The 18,336-nt window shown below is 36.2% G+C and overlaps 1 long non-coding RNA gene and 1 pseudogene across 1 annotated transcript; both read right to left on the bottom strand.

Moving 5' to 3' along the window:
- Positions 1-15,099: 15,099 nt before the first annotated feature.
- On the bottom strand, positions 15,100-16,396 carry LOC122144629. The gene is made up of 3 exons (XR_006159783.1): positions 15,865-16,396; positions 15,452-15,577; positions 15,100-15,308 (listed from the first exon to the last, which is right to left on the bottom strand). It is a non-coding gene; the product is annotated as an uncharacterized LOC122144629 (long non-coding RNA).
- A 301-nt stretch (positions 16,397-16,697) lies between these two features.
- LOC109085161 lies at positions 16,698-18,120 on the bottom strand (annotated as a pseudogene).
- Between the last annotated feature and the right edge of the window lie 216 nt (positions 18,121-18,336).

Consider the following 18,336-nt stretch of genomic DNA (forward strand, 5'->3'; position numbering starts at 1 on the left):
GGATGTTTAGCAAACAAACCGCAAGATCGAGCCAGAGCGCTTTCTCCATCTGTCTACGTCTCGTTCTGTCTCCTCTACTCATGTGTGAACACAAACACCAGAATCTGACCAGAATGTGTTTTCCTCTCAGTCAATCAAGATCATTAGCTGTGAGATAAATGCAGTAATGATGCTTCATTTTGAGAAAGATAAGATACTATGGCCTTAAAAGTCAAAATGATATCAGACTTACGTTTCTTAATACGTTCCCATGGTCTTATTGCAAATGATTCAATGCCTTCTTTGATCGAAATGTAACAACTTTTCTGAGTCTGAGTCACCAAACACATTCAATTAGTTTTAGACAATAACAGCAGACAATCTGTTCCACTTCACTTCATCTCATTACAGAATCTATTAAGAACATCTGGAAAGGAATATGAGCTCAATCAGAACTGAAATGAAAAAAAAAAAAATAAAAATTTAAAATGAACATGTAAATCCTCTGCAGACATAAACAGCTATGAGCAGACGTTTGGTATATGTAATGCTGCAGCATAAAAAAAAAATTACATTTATCATTACATTTGTTTTTTTATTTTATCTACTAAAATCTTTACCCTTTTCTCAAATCGAGCCAATCTCAGATGCCGGTCTTTGTGACGTCACACAGACATGCCCCTCCCATGATAGTTTGATTGACAGTAGCCTGCCCAGAACAGACTGCACTGGTGTCTTACCTAAGACCCGCCCTGAATGACTGTCATCAGTCCTCCATTGTTTCACCACCGGAGCAGATGTAGACAAGAATGACTCCTAAGAGACTGAGGTGTTCTGTTTGTGTTCTGATGTAATAATGAACATACCAGTCATCATTTACTTCCAACATCTGAGCCGCTGAAGATTCAGTGGATTACGTTTGTTTCTGAAGGGAATGCGCGCCCGATTTAACTAAATGCGTCTTATCTATGTGCAAATCATTCGTGGTCCAGCTTCACATACAGAAAAAGTGAGGATAAGGTTTTTTTAATGAATCTTTGCAAATTGCCTTTCCTAATTATGTGCTAATTAGCAAGTTTCAAGATGAATTCGGTTAAAGTAAACAATCTCTCTGAGAGAGGCTGGAATTGAGGGGCGGGGTCAGCAGAGCTCATTAACATTCAAAGGAAAATGCTACAGAATGGCTTGTTCTAAAAAAGAGCTGTTTTTGACAGGGTAAAAAGTGCTTTTTACACTAACATTGAGAAATTTTAACCAAACTATGTTACAGATTTTTCATTAAAGGGTTAGTTCAGCGAAAAAATTAAAATTATGTCATTAATGACTCACCCTCATGTCGTTCCAAACCTGTAAGACCTCCGTTCATCTTCGGAACACAGTTTAAGATATTTAAGATTTAGTCCAAGAGAGCCTATCTTCTGTCCCCTCCATTCTTCCGGGTCTGTTGTGAACGCGACTGCCTGTGACCATTTTGACTTACGACCCTGCTGAACGTGGGTCTCTGGTGCGCCCAATAACAAAAGAAAACCACGTCCAGCAGTGTCTTACGTCAGCGGCATCACTTGCAGTGTTGTGAACGCGCTCACCCTAACAGACCCGGAAGAGAAGAAAATGCTTAAAATCAAAGTCATAACCCATTTGTTAAGTTTTTTTTTTTTCTTTTCTTACGCGAAACTGTAAATGTTTCGATGCTTCAATAAATTCTAACGGACCCTCTGATGTCACATGGACTACTTTGAAGATGTTTTTTTTTATCTTTCTGGACGTGGACAGTATACCGTAATACAGTTTCCAATGGAGGGACAGAAAAGCTCTCGGACTAAATTCTAAAATATCTTAAACTGTGTTCCGAAGACGAACGGAGGTCTTACGGGTTTGGAACGCATGAGGGTGAGTCATTAATGACATAATTTTCATTTTTGGCTTAACAAACCAAATAATAACATAAAGAATCATAAAAACTGGCATCCAAAAACAAAATCCGACAAAAAAACAGCCAAGGTTTCTTTATTAACATTACTTAAAATTCCATGTGAAAACTGCAGAAAAAGACCACAGAACACAAAGTGGCTTGCAAAAATTATTCAGTAAATCCAGCAAATCATTTTCAGTGTGCATGTATGATGAACAGAAAGACAAGATGAAAATGAATCAAATCTCTCCATCCGGATGCTGAATCTGACATGAACCAGCCCATGCAAGCTCATTATGAGTCTACATCTCGCAACGTTTACCTAGAATTATGAGTTTACACCTTGCAATATTTACTCCTTTCCTCATAATTATATATCTCACAATTCAATTAAACTCACACTTAAAAATATATATATAAAGATAATTGCAACTTTCTATCTCTAACAAATCTGACACCTTTTTTATTCGGCAATTGTGAGTTTATATCTCAATTGTTAGTTAAAAAAAAATCACAATTTCTTTAGTGTAAACAAAATATTTTAATAAAAATATTAATTACAAAAATAACAATAAACAAAACAAAAAATCACCCAAAAAAAAACTCCCACAAAAAATTCAAACAGACAAAAAAATCAAACAATATATCAATCAATAAAACCATAAAATAAAATAAAGCCCTTACAAAGAAATTATGTGATATTAATAGCTGACATTTTCAATGTTGAGAAAAGCGTCTTAAAACATCCAGAACACCCTGTGCTTCAAACACACCTGAGACCTCAGGTACACCTGGGCATCAGTGTGTTGCAGGTCAAATCAGAAAAGCTGATATCACATAATCAGAGATCACAAGACCAAAAATACGTACGTCTGGTGAAGACACAATCACTAAAGTTTACACTTAAAATTGTAAGTGCACACAGGCCAGCCACACTAGATTTTTGAGAGCCAGCCACTGCTCTCTTTAGCCTGAACACAGAACAGAAAGCTGCTGAACTAAAACAGCTTTTTTGTTTTAATGGTGCTGCTCTGAAACATCAGCTGTCTAGTTAGTCAGCTCACCATCTGTGGCAAAAACCTCAGTACTGATCGTCTCTGTAAACACTCACTTTACTGGCAGCTCTGACAGTTAAAGCAAGAGATCAAATACAAGATGACTTTCACAGTTATTAAGAGATTTAAAGTGGCGTTTCAAAGAAATAAAGTGCGATAAAGTTCAGGGCGCAAAGTTCCTCCCCACGGATCAAACTCATGAATGAGGTCCTCGAAGCGGATCACCGCGAACAGTCTGGAGATGAATCCACACACACACGCCAGGAAAAGGATGGTGAAGGACAGCAGACAACCGCCATCCCGCCGGCTGGAGATAATCCGCCTTTTTCTTCCACCTCCATGCCACCCAGCGGCGCTGGAGCGGCTGATCCCGGGCGGAGTGCCTCCGGTACCGGCTGAGGATCTGCGATGAAGCTCTGTCATATTCTTGTCAAAGATAACTGTCTGTTATTGTACCTACTATTCACAAGTCTGTCCGGTGAATCGGTTCGACCGGCGGATCCTCACATGCATCATCTTCCCGCACCTGCAGACTGTCAGCGCGGATCGGCTCCGAATGAGGAACAAGATCCGCATGCCAGCTAGTGATGTCCTGAAACGAATCGTTCATTTGAAACCCGGTTCTTTGTAATGATTCAGTTTAACCGACTCGCGCTTCCCTTTAAATCTATCATATCCGTGTTTACCCCCCCCCCCCACCCCCCAGCCAAAAATAAAAAAAAAAAAAATAAAGATTCGAGAATCAATTTCATGTAAAAAGATTTTAAAAAATACAGTAACATGTTACTGGTATTTAGAGGAGTCTTATATAGGCTTTAAATAATTGGCCATACACACTATCATAGTGAATCTATGCATGTTTTCGTGGACTTTAATTTGCAAATTTGTTTAGAGGACACATTGAACAGGATTGTGGGATGTTTTTTTTTTTTTTTGTTTTGTTGTTTTTTTCAATAACAATTATCATCTTAAACGCCAATCCTTGTCTGCACACTCTTCTTCATAGGACAATACTTATGCATGCCAACACTAAGGTACGCACTATGGACCAACAAAAAAAAAAAAAAAGCAAGGCATTTAATTTATTTCATGTTGGAATATTCAAGGTCTGAAATCATCTACCTTTGGGCTCAAAAGCAGAAAGCCAGACATAAGCTCAGAAATTAACAATTCAGCCTTCTCTAGTTATTTAATTTATTATTTAATACTTATTTGAGTTAACTGCTTATTGTAAATATGCATTAATATGCATTTATTAGATTATTTTATTTAGTGCATTTGTATTTTGTTGTTTTTGTACTATATGTTATACAATAGTCAAGGCATTTATTTTATATAGCACATTGTCGTACACATGGTAATTTCAAGTGCTTTTACATAAAAGAAGTAAAATCATCATGAAGAAAAATAATCCCAGCATAAACAAACAATTTTAAAAACATAAAAACAGGCAAATTTTCAAAACATTGGAAATGATTTAAAAATTGACCTATTTAAAGGTCTAAACATTAAAAATCGCAAGTGATTTTACATAGAAACAGTGAATAGTAAAATACAGTCCAATCCCTTCGCTACATCGCCAGTGCTCATTCAACATTCAACAGCTAAGCAGATAGTTGCTATGTCGATATTTTGAAATGTGACTAATTTTTAGGCACATCTGATCGCATCTGACCGCTGATTCCCACTGCGGGGCGGCATAGTAACTAAAGGCGGACTCCCCTTTTTTTGTGTGAACCCTTGTATTTCTAACTGACTCAAGCCTAATGATCTGAGTGGTCGGTTAGGTTTTATTTCATTGAACATACTGCAATATATTTTGGTCTAGGTCATTGAGTGATTTATACACGAGTAAAAGTACGTTAAAATCAAGCCTAATGTACTGGCAGTCAGTGTAAGGCCCTGAGGACGTGGTGTTATTGCTCAATTTTTTCTGGTTCTAGTCAGAATCAAACGGACGTTCTGCATGAGCCTGCAGCTTTCTAATGGTCTTATTGGTAAGATCGTGAGGAGCCATTCAGTAGCCACACCCTGCGAGTGATAACGGCATGAAAAATTTCTCTAATTCTTGACCGGAAACAAAACATCTAATCTGTGCAATAGCGTATCAACAAGCCCGGTGTCCGAAATAAATCACTGAGCGTGGCTTCTTGAAATGATTGAAGCTTGCTGTAGCCTTAATGCCACATTTTCACATATTTTGTCCAATTCCATTGTTATAGTGTATCAGTATTCATGGCATTGCTATGACTGAGTGAATCCTGTATAACTATCAAATGGTCCCATTCCCGAAACTTGCATAGTGCATGTGGCCAACAATAAAAGTTCAGCATGTGAATGGGATTATAATAGCGCAAGAGCGAGTTTTGTTTCTGAACAATGAATCTCTCTACACTTTGCAATCAATCTATTATTTACATGTGTAGACACGCTGTTGTTATAATGAGAGGATTTGACTGTATACTCAGGCAATGGAAACATACTGTGAACAGAATGTTGGTCTACCGCCTACTCCTAGTGTGATTTTGCCTGTCGGTGAATATCTTTTTTAAAGAAATCTTAAAATGATTTAGGCTGATGCTGATATCAGTACCCTCCTCTACCGGCTGAAAAAAAGAAAAAAAAAAAAAACAGCTCTTGATGGATCAGTTGATGTTATCGCTGTGCGTTTTGATCCTCTGTTTGCGTAATGCTTGAGAAGACGAGTAGCATCAGAAATAGACAGCACCGGACTTGCATTGATCATTTCGTCTGAGCTCTTGCCACAGATTCGGGTTTCATTAGGCTGCAACCAGCAAAGAAAAGAAAAAACGCTCTGATGAAAACCTGTGTAATATTTTGAATCTATTAAAGAATGCATTAAAGGTCTCTGAGGTAACAACACATCATCAAACTATTGAGGTCTGAAACTCAAAATTGCAAATATTAAATGGGAAGGTGAATTGATGTTTCAACAATGTTTTGTGAGAGTGGAGATCTATTTGGATGTGTAGTAAATAGCTCCAGACTAATATTCTTTTTGTTATTCATACTTTTGCTATTTTATATTCTTAAATAAACTGGTATCTCTTTGATTCAAACACACTTCAACCCTTTTCTGGCCCCCATTCGATTTGAAAGCTAATCTTATATTTTCTTTTCTCTGTACGAACACCCGATGAGTCTGATAGAAATGTCTGATATCATTGAAGATGCTTTTGTGGCGCTAAACATCATGTCAAATACTGTAAATACGAACAAGAAACGTTTATTTCTTACAGTGCACATTGTCCAAGTAATGGCTGGCAAAGAGGCACTAATTGTGCATCTGTCAGTATAGCTTTATGGTGCAATTGATTTTGGCCTAATCCTCCCTAAAATAAAATACATTAGAGATAAACAAAATATTGTAATTGCCACATACATGAGGAACATTATTCCATAACAATGAGGGCAGTTAATAACATTATAATTTGTTTAATCGTACATAATGTGACATCCCAACTAGACGAAGCAATTTTAGCAATAGTTGAGCAGCTGTCAGGTGATCTAAACACGCTCGCGGCTGAAGTCAGTAAGATATGTTCCTTTGGATAATGTAAGAGGTTATTTTGCTGTCTTTCTGTATCATAATATATCTCAGCTGTTTGAATGAGAAAGCATTTGATAATTAGTAACTTACCAATATTTTTGATTAAATTGTGATCAACTTAAATTACAAATTAAGTTGTATTAAAAATTATTTTATGAGCATGACACCGCTATGATTGGCTAAACAATGTTTTTTTGTTTTTAATGTATTAACACTAAGCATCACAGATGCACATTTAAATCACTGTAGCGGGGCACTATTATTTATGGACCAACATACTCTTCAGCTAGTCCTGATAATATTAAGTTGAAGGCAAGAGCCTATTCATTATAATTTTCAAAACAGTTGAACAACAAGTGGAATAAACTTCTATTCTTGCAGTATGTAGATGGCTATATTCTATCCTTTTGCTATATACTTGAAATGTTCTGAATTAATTGAATTCCTCATATAAAATCCACTTTCGCCACTTTTTTGTATGGATCTGTTACACAAGAAAACAAAAGAGCAAAATCATTTCAAGTGAAAAAGGGCACTGTGATCATTATCAGCATTAAAATTACTATAAAATATTGTCTGAACCAACTGGTTTGGTAAATGTTTAAAATAATTTGTCATTATTTCACTTGTGTTTCTCATAATTCAACTTTACTTATCAACTGTTGTGCCCTCAAAAATCTTTTTGATATCAGCATAATTGTAGCTGTTTGGCACATCCGCAAGATTTCTGGCAGGCTCTTTTCAGAACCCACGCTACTACATTAGTAGTTAATTAGCAATAAATGTGTGCACTTCAATGTCTCACTCATCCATTACAACTTCATACTACAATACAATTCTTAAATACAAGGGCAATTCTCTCTGTTACAAATAATGAAGCGTTCACCCATTACTGTGCATATTTATCCTATTTTTGGGGGTAGTTTGTATTTTACACAAACGGTAGTTTTTGTCTTATTAATATTTTTTACTGCATAAGTCACATCTGTTTGTACAAGAGGATCATTCATAAGCCTGCTGTGTGGATAACGTTCAATGAATCAGCAGGCAATAAACTAATAAGAAGCAATAGAATAAAAATGGGCTGTTTTGTAAGTAAAAAGTTAATTCACACACTTTTTTTTGTTTTTTTTATATGGCATGAACGTGAGGCTCTTTGGATGAGTGATGAAACTTTTGGGGATGAGCCATAAAAAAAGAAAAGGAGGAGAGCATCTGAGATCAGTGGTTATGGATGTAGAGAAGCCACATTTGAGATCGTTAGAATGTTCTGCAGCAGGCGATCTGGGTTTTTGTTGTCTTTTCCAGTGCAAGTCTGATTTTTGTTTTGGCATCTAATAACTCGTCTTGATTTCCTACAAGCAACAGAGATGGAACAAAGTCATGTTAAAGAAGCGCCAGAACTACAAGCAGGCACCTGATGCGAAGACAACAAGGCAGAGCGGGCATGAAGCAAAAATAACATAGTAAGTCGGTATATCTCGACATTTTTGGGGGGGGGGGGGGGGGGGGGGGGGGGGACGTTTGTTAAGATGCTGATATATATCCATGCGAAGAAATGTCATATTTTTCACTGCAGCATTCTGAAGCTTGTTTGAATCTCTAAAGCTGCATTTCTTCTATTATTACTATTTTTCAATTAAGCTAATAAAAACAGAATGGAATTCGCATACACCAAAGCTTAGCTTTTGATGGTCAAGAAAACAAAGCCAGATGCATCTAACAATGCTCAAATTATGGCGCTTTATTTTATTTCATCTGCATTTATTCTACAGGTGGTTCCCCATTCTGTTTCTTTTTTGGGCACCATCTCCTGCATAAGTATAATTATTTCTTATACTGCATATCTATTATTATACTTACATATAATTGCATATACATAATCTATTATCTGAAGCTGGTGTTAATACTAACGTTGCATTTAATTAGGCCTAATTGAAATATATACATATAAAAACGTCTTTAAATATATAAAGGCTTTTTAAAAGACTAAACGTATGTGTTGTTTGTCTAGTATTTTTTTATTTATTTTTTTGAAAAGATCTGCATATTCTGTGTTTATCTGTTGAAGCAGGAAACTTGACAGTTCTCTGATTAGACTGAGCCGGGTGTACTGGCTTTAATTGAGAGAAATGAGGGCCCATTACCGAAGAGCAGTCAGGGGCAGCCTAAAACAAGCAATTGCTTGTACATCCTCTTTGGACTTGGCATAACTGTAGAGGGTAGATCTGATCATTCAAATGAGTAACGGTACGACAGTGGATCCAGCTGTTTGAATCGCACCATAAGCACAAATCCCCCCAAGCTTTAACACATGTCTTGACAAGCCTTTTAACAGGTGTATCTTTTACTTGAGATGCAAGGAGTTTTCAGAACAACTTACTGGCACCACTGTACAAGTTTAAGGAAGAAGGAGGCGGAACCACCGCGAACATTTAAAAATAAAACTTTAAGTAATCAATTAACCAAAACGAAGGTAAAAGCATAAACATAATGGAACAACAACTAAATTTGAATTTGATTTTCCCCAAGTAACCATAACACAAAATTGATTCCCTAAATTAATATAACCTTTAAAAACGGGTGTTTTTTGAAACAAACAATTTGTAAATTTTTTAAACTTTAATTTTCCCAAACCTAATGTTGGAACGTTCTTTCTCAAGTTGCTCTTTCTGGTAACCAATTTTTGTTTGGAATTTGATCTTTGCCCCTCATTTGTCCTTCTGGTTACAACCTTTCTGATAGCCCTTTGGGCCCCTTTTCAATTTGCTTTTGAAACTGTTTGGACCAGATCCATCCTAAAGGGCACGGGAAAAAGAAAGAAAAGGGTTAAAAATCCAACATAAAACCAGAAAAGCCCCCTAAGGGTAAAAAAGGAAAGGCAGCAGTCCCAGCAGGGGCCGAGGGCATAGTTCCCCCTGCTGTCCCACCCCCATCACCCTCCCTTTGGCCTTTATATTCGTCCGGGATCATTGGTTTTCATTTACGCACGGAAAAAAAAAAATGCATACTTCTTATAAACTATTATATTAAAACCAATATGAATAAGGGGGAAAGCATGTTCCAAAACATACTGTAATGACCCTGAAATTTTTTTCAAAAATCAGACTAAGTAGAGATAATCGATAACAACCCTCTTAAAGGGTCAATATGCTGTTTTTTGTGTTTTTTAATCCCTTTTTTTTGGGGGTTTTAAGGTTTAAAAAAAAATCTTTATTTTCTACAAACTGTACTTTTTGTTGCCCCTCGGCCTCCTTTCTGAAACGCCCGATTTTAAAAAAGTCATCGTTTGAAAGGAGGTGTGCTCTGATTGGCCAGCTATCCAGTGCAATGTGATTGGCTGAATCCCAAAAACGTGACAAAAATGTTTGCCCCTTCCATAGGGGCCCATCCCCGCACGATGGAAAAAAACCAAAAAAAACCCATTACAAACGGGGCTTTTTTGCATCCATGGGGACATAATTATGTTTAAAAGATTATAATGTCTTTTTCTCATTTTTTTATCGAGTGCATAAACATAAACCATATCTGCTTTTGTGTTTGGAGAAACAAAAAGCTGTGAGTCAGAATGCCAGGGGGTCTTGAAAATTTGGGAAAAAATCCCCAAAATTTATAGAAACAGCCTTTGAGCCAGGCGAAAAGGCTAACGATTGCGGGTTGGGGAAACAGTCCTCAATTTAAAGCACTGCCACTTGATTGTTTGGGTTGACTGTTCTGGAAAATTTTGTAAATACAATTTAACCACTGATTTCTAGTTGTGTCCTCTTTAAAAACAAACAAATAGTTTCGCCACAACAAAACACACAGCGCCCAAAAAGGGGTGGGCAAAAACAACACTACGCGAGAAAAAAAGTTTGCCTTTTTTTTTTTTGCGGAAAATTTTGGGCGGTGTTAGAAAATTTCCCAAAAAATGACATAGACAGTGGGGGCGGTTTAAACAAGGGTTTAGGGGGCGGTTTGATTTTTACAATTTTCTTATGCACCAAGAGTTTGTAACCTCCAAGGAAAGAAAATTTGAAATCGCATCAATGACCCTTTAAACAGAAGGTATGAGCATTTGAGGTAAAGTGGTAAAAGACTAATGGTGTGAAAGTTCCATGACTTCAGATTTTTTTTTTAATTTTGATTAGTTTTTTGTACATGTGTAAAAAAACCCGTGATATGTGGAGTTTACATTTTGATCTAAGTCTGTGAAGTCTTATCAAGTTCATTTTAAAATAATTTTGTAATATTTTCAATTTTTTTACAATTGTGATTTAAAAAGAGCATCCACAGAAAAAGTTCATTTTTTCAGCAAAAATTTCACAAATCATCATGAATAACATTAAAAGATTCAAAAAGGGATTTCTTAAAGAGTTAAAGGGTTCCCAAAAATGAAATTTTTTTCATTTTCCTACCCCCTGTCGTTTCCCAAACCCTAAAAGCTTTTGTTTTCCTTCGGGAAAACAATTTTTGATATTTGTGCACCATTTTGATTTTTGGCATATAGGGTTTTGCCTTCTTTTGCGCCCGGGCCCCAAAACATTTTTTTTTAAAGTTTTCACTTTGGTTTGAAAGCAAACGTGCCGCCCGCCCGGGGTGACAAGAAAACGTAGCCCCCCAACGCCAATTTTTTAAAAAGGCAGCTTGATTTGGGAGCAAGGGAGGGGGAATTGTTGAAAAAGAATTTTTTTGTTTTTCGGGTCAAAAGTTTCCTGTTTTATAAATTTTCGGTTGAATCACTGATGGGTGGATATTTACATGCTTTCATACTTTCCGGGGCCTTTTACCTGTTATTTTTTGGGGGTCAAAGGAAGTCTCAGCCTCCCGTTTTCATCCAAAATACTTAAATTGTGTTCCAAGAGAACAAGCTTTTTAAGGTTTGGGAAAACTGGAATTTTTTCCCTTTTGGGGGTGGGGGGGGGGGGTATCCCTTTTAAAAGGGCCTTTTGATAGAGGGAAAACCCGTTAAAAAATGGAAACCACCTTTTTTCATCCAAAACCTTATGAAAACTAGATCAAAGTTTGAACCCCTTTTTTGCCAACTAATTGTTTAAATGCCTAAATAAAGAATAAAAAATTTTTGTGACATTTTTTTTACAAAATTGTGAATTTTTAAATAAATAATCAAAAATTCTTAACAAAAGCAACTAAAGCAGTGAAGACTACATCGATATACAATGCTGAAGAGAAGTATTAATTTGTTAACTGTAAAGCACCACTTATAATAAAAAAACCAGAAATAAAAACACTGCAAAAAAAAAAAAAAAAGCGTGGTGGCTTTATATTCACATTAACCAAATCATATTGGTATGCGCATGCCTTTTTTTTTTAAATCATTTTACACGCGTCAGTTTACACTGACAATACTTAACAGATACTCAGTATTTATTTGGTAAAACTAAAATACAAATATTACCACTAAACTAGAATATGCTGTTGTTATTGACTTGGTTCTGCTCTTTTATAGTTCAACATATCATAATAAATCCTAATGACATAAATTAATTGTTTGGATATCGTACATTTAATCACTTAAAAGATCATGCCTAAATTATATTAAGATTAAGTACTGAAATTATTTTAGCACAGACAGTAAGGTAGTTAAAGTAGTAGATAAGATCAAACATTGCAGAAGAGAGCAAATCAGTTAGAGAATAACACCAGCTCAATGAGTTTGTTTGTTGGTTTCAAGAAAGAAAAACAGAATGGAAAGTAACTTCTTGCAATATGTTCCTACACAGGTGTGGTGGCTTTATTTTTACATTACCCACTCATATTGATATATCTTTTTGTATATTACACCTAAATTATTTTAGTCCTACATATATTACAGTATGTTTAAGCAGCTTACCTTCTCTTCAAGGATCAGAATAGACTGACAGATATAATGCTGATATTCCTTTTAAATCTTTTCATTGGGGCTGTCTTCCCTCAACTATATATTCAGCGCTGGTTAAACTGGTTCTGCAAATGCAAAGCTTATTTAAATTCCCACTCCCTTTTGGAGCAATGGATGGCCTGATTTGCTCTATTTTATTTGCTAAAGATGTGTGTTTGCAGTACAATGCTAAGGGTTTTGAATGATTTGCTTCTTTCAGATTAATATATTGTACCCACAGTTTAAAATATTGGAATATGAAATGTAAGTATTCCAGATTCACTGGACCTTATATTTTCAATATCCGACCACCAGAAAAAGAGTCAATTTAAGATTGGCTGCTGCTTGTCCTTTTCTTGTGCATAAGTGCATCGTACAAAATGTATGTTTTACACCATACAGTTTTTGATTTGTTTGTGCCAGATTATTCCTTTATGATATTGGACCTTGCCGAAAAAAAGTTATCAATAATAATAAAAAATATATCTGTTATATATAAAACATATTAATTTTAAGTCTTTGGTGGTAACTTTATTGACAAAGAGATTCATTTCATGTACACACATGTTTGCCATTGATAGAAAAGTGTTAGTGTGCATTGGTTCCACTGCAGTTTGCACACATTTCACGCTCATTCACTGCTATTAAAATGGGTTTTAAATAACAAAGATAGTCGTGACCATTGTAAAAGTGTAAAATGTGCTTAGTTATCTTCTTTGTTTTAGTACTTAGTTTTCTCAGTTACACTGATATGTGGCGAGCAGTAATCTAAGATTGACAATAGCTTTAAAACCCAAGTATGATGTGGTTAATTTTCTCCAGGAAAAAAGGAATTTCTGCACATGCAGTCTGTCACAGTGAAGCACCAAAGGGGTTTTCTGACAGTCAAGAGGTTTGTTCTAGTCATTCTCTCATGTTCTCACAATTCAAATTTCTATTTCACCTATTGCTGAGCAGGTAAAGAAGGTCATATGAGAAAGCAAGTTTTTCTTAGTAACATCTGGCACTATGAAATGTGAGTTTAACTTTGAGAAACGATATGCAAATTTTACCTATGTTATGTTGATGCTTACATTCAAAAGCAACCAGAACAATGGGAACATCGCCTTCAGTACAAAATTGATCTAAACGGTGCACTTTTTTGTATGTAACACTTTGCGTCATTACAGATTTCAACACTAAAAAAAATGTAATTTCTTATTGTTTGTTGTAATATTGTCAACACTTCTGTATTTACTTATAATTATAAATAATACTGTCCCTCAATTATTTCAGGTACAATTCCTGAATATTTTTACATTTTAAAAATACAAATTATTTTAACTTGTTCATGTTCCATTAACAGTTATAGAAGTTTGAGACATAAACCTTAACAAAGTAAACTGAAGCTCAAGGATTTTTAACACTGTTTACAAATTAAGTTGCCTAAAAACTTACTAATGCTAATACTAATGCATCCCTGTTCAAGTATGACTTTACAGATCACCAGATCATAATGAGATTAGGGATGTTAATAACTTATAGTTGATTGATTTAATTAAAATTTAATTGAATAAGCTTATTGATTATTGATTAATCAATTTCAGCACAAATGTGTTCAGTATGGGAGATGATTTTTAAAATATTTTTTTTATTTTTGTAATCACTGGTATCATTGTACCAAAAGTCGTGTATCTATTCGTTTTGGTACAGATACATGTACTGTTGCTAATATATTGTTGTGCTTTGACGTATTTACTGAACATTAATGATTAATTATGAAAATCAGTTATTATTTTTTACAAAAATTCCTTACACTATTCATGATGTAGCAAAGACTGAGACTGAATTATAGTTTCATTTCTCTCCCTGTACTTTTTCATCCAAAACAATGTACTTGTACAATAGATCCAGGACTTCAGATTCACTGGACCTTATATTTTCAATATGAAATATATTGAATGCAATTTAAAATGCATTGTTAAAGTGTCAAATGATTTTGTAATATTTTCTTTGTATGGCAGTGAAGTTGCATCTGGTTTGACAATGCAAATGTACAATTATTTCTTAACACCATTAACCAGTTTTAAATCTGTAAACTTCTGCTTTGTCATGTGTCTTTACAGGTGAGGTTTTTCTTTATTTGATGAGTTCTGGGAAACAGGCTTTGTCAAAAATAATTATTCAATAAATTGAATTCAAATAACAAATTAATCCTTATATGGAATGCCATTAATTTAGATTTTTGCAAAAGGGATTAAACTAACTATGGCAGTGAGTGCTACCCTGATATTGCACTTTGAACAGACCAGACAGGCTTTTTTATTTTTTTTTCAAAACTGTATAACACAGTCAATGTGGAGGCCACTCCGACTAAAATTACTATGCGGTTAGTACAAGATTGCGTGGGTTCAGCTCAGTTTCATAACACCTTTCATACCATTACCCAATATCACTGAACTTAACAATTCACATACAAACTGGCATTAACAATTAACATAACAGACAAAACATAAGTCCAGTGTATCACTGGGTCAAACTAGCCTGAATTTTTCCTAAATTATTGCTTATAAACTTATGTGGCAATTCGATTATTTTTTGCTCATTTTTAAGTAATCTTTAAAGGTTTTCTCTGCCAGTCTTCAACACAGGTGTTTATTGTGGCTCTTGAGCAGAGGTTTTAGAATGCTGGAAGGACCTTGAGGCAGATCAGCTTTTATATTGAGTTGATTTGAGCGAAAGGGTCACTGCATGCCAGGATGGTTAACTCTTGCTCTCTTGTCCGCTGAGCAAAATATGGGACAGTATTGCTGCAAATGATGTCTTGTCTATCATGTAACAACCTGCGGATCTCGGGAATCACAGCCATTGCTTTGTCCTCCCTTCTGTCTTTCTCAATGCTTCTCCTCAAGCAGTCCATTTCATTTCTTATTCTCCTTTGCATGACCCACTCTGTAAAGAAGCAAAGAATATGCAGAAAGCTGACAGTCTTTCTTTACATCTAAAGACAAGTTGAAATGACTTGTGTTCTAGAAGATTTGAGCCAATGATTTAGTGCCAGAAATAACAATATTAATACAAAATGTAATGCTTACGGTAAAATGCTAAGCCAGACAGTGAAATCAGCAGAGGCCAGTTCCAGTACATTTATCATCTCCCACCATTTCCAGCTGCTCTTATATTCATCTGATTCCTTCGTGCATTCAGATCATTCATTTTGACTGTATTGAAAATATAAACAAGTCAGAAGAGAACACATCAACTTAATATTTTAACATCCTCACGAATGTCACATCACTTTCACATTCAGATTTCACTGCAAGCAAATTTCTTGCAACAAGTTCCTACACATTAGGTGTGGCTTTTTGGTCTTTACCCAACTCATATTGGTATGCATACTGTGTGTGTGTGTGTGTGTGTGTGTGTGTGTGTGTATATATATATATTTTTTTTTTATCTTAGACTTAAATTCTTTCAGGCCTTCATCTAATATGTAAGATTGACTTACCTTCCCTTTAAGGATCAGAACAGACTGACTGATATAATGCTGTGATCCCTCGTGAATCTTTTCATGGCTTTTTACCTTCACTATTTATTCAGTGCTGGTCAAACCAGTTCTGCAAATGTAAAGCTTATTTAAATCCCCACCCCATTTTTGGAGACATAAGCTGGCCTGATTTTATTTGTTTAAGAATGTTTTGCAGTGCATTGCTAATAATTCATGAGGGATTTTCATTTAAGTGGTTCTTTCTTCTTTTTTTTTTGCATTTCACCCGGCGTTGTGCATTATGAATGTTGTTGTCTCTGTGACAAACTGTGTATTTTGCTTTGTATTATGCCACCTTTTATAAAAGAGTCTAGATGGATAAATGTTAATTAAATCTGTGATAAACATATTATTCCCTCTGAATATAAAATTTGAGTATTTCTATCCACACCAGGAAAAGGTCACACTAAGATTGGCTGTTCTGGCATCAGTGTGCAAACAATGTCAGAATTTGGGTCAGTTGGATGACGTATGGATAAGTAGAAGTACCATGAACAGTGTGAAGTTAAAACATCTTAATGGATTTGTTTATCCACAACTTTTCAGTTCACAAGATGTTAATTGATGGACTGGAGTGGTGTGGATTACTTGTGATGTTTTCATCAGCTGTTTGGACTTTCTTTCTGACGGCACCCATTCACTGCAGAGAAACCATTGGTGAGCAAGTAATGCTACATTTTCTCCAAATCTGTTCTGATGAACAAACAAACTCATCTACATCTTTTCAGCAAATTTACCTTTCTGGGTAAACTACTCCTTTAAGTTGCTCTCCCACGAAAAATAATATTACAAAATTGATTCTTATTAACTTTATTGACAATGAGATCTTAATACATCATTTTAGTGATACAGATTAATTTCTGATCTCCCAGTGTCACTTTCTGTCTGTACGCCGAGTATAGCCGCCTCAGCTCTCTGGTGTGACTGAAGAGTGAGCTGCAGCCTCCAGTATTTGAGATACAGCCACATCAGACTCCCATTCCTGCGCTCATCTGTGTTGAGATACTCAGCACAACTGCGATCATTCTTAAAGAGTATCCCTGAGACCGTCCTCCATCTCCAGATGTGCAAGAAGGGGTTCTTTAGCCGTATGAACCAGAAGGTCCTTCTCCACCTCCACCCCTCCTCACACGGGGCACCAAAATACTGCAAAAAGGCCCTCTGCCTCTCCACCAACCTGTACTCTACGTCCTTCAGAGCCAGCGAAGCCCTCCGCTCTCGCTCTTTCTCCTTTTCCAGGGCCTCGTGAAAGAGGGCGCCACCAGGTCCTGCGTAACGCAATCTAGATTTTTCGTTTTCTAGAGCGTCACGTTCCAACCTCATGCCTCGACGTTCCTCCTCGAGCTGCCGACTCTGGGAAGCCAGGGCTTGACGGTAGCCGTGCACCCGCAGCTTTTCCTTCTCTAGATCAAGCTCGAGCTGAGCCGTTTCTCTGCGGCTTTCAGAGAGCGTCTGTCGGTATTTCACATCCAGGTCCTTCTGGATCGTCTCTATGCTCTTTTCGTACTTGACCTTGGCCTCCTCGATTTCCTTTTGAGACTCTTTGGACCAGATCCATCCTAAGACATAACACAAGACAACGAAAAATAAAATATAAAAATGCAATCGATCACAATGTACATGCTACTGAAGCAACAGTGTTGTGTAGTACATACGAAAGGCAGCGAGTCCCAGCATGGGCACCAGGAGGGCATAGTTCCCACTTGCTGCTGTCACCACCACCATCCCTCTCTGGCCTTATATTCCAGTCCTGAGGATCATTCAGGTTATTCATGTGGACTGCAGCTGGAAAACAAATGCATACTTCTATATCAGACATTTGACCAATATGATATAAAAAGGGGAATGCAACTTTAATTCTAACATTAAATGACTGAAAAAAGCAACTGCATAATTTTAATTATAGTGATGCATCACTATCCTTATGCAAACTGAAAGTTGCATTCTCATAAAATTCCTAAAAACTTGAGAAGCGCAAGAGTATTAGTTGAAATATGACACTTCCTGTTTACATGACATCCATACGCGATTTGGATAGCAACTACTCCTTTAACAAAGAATATTTACTATTAGTCATGCAAGCACAATACACGTTGTGCAAAACAATAAAACACATCAAATGTCCATGTTACCTTGCAAGTATTCAAAACACTCGTCCTTTATCACATAGAGTCAAATAGTCGCTTCCATACATTAGTAGGGCTGACGGCTGCGTCATGTTCTTGGACAAAAATATCGCTTATTTATAAGATTGAGTGTTTATATTCTATACAGTGGCATTTACAGTAAACAACTCCACCCAGCTTCAAAGCATGTTTGCTTTTGGTTTTGGACAACGCTAACCGACAAATACCCCCCACTGTGGACACACATTGGTACGGTCCTCACCGAAGCTGCGAAACCGGCTAGCGATTCATTTGAACCGAATTGTTC

This window comes from Cyprinus carpio, unplaced genomic scaffold (assembly GCF_018340385.1).
Source record: "Cyprinus carpio isolate SPL01 unplaced genomic scaffold, ASM1834038v1 S000006742, whole genome shotgun sequence".
Taxonomy (NCBI): domain Eukaryota; kingdom Metazoa; phylum Chordata; class Actinopteri; order Cypriniformes; family Cyprinidae; genus Cyprinus; species Cyprinus carpio.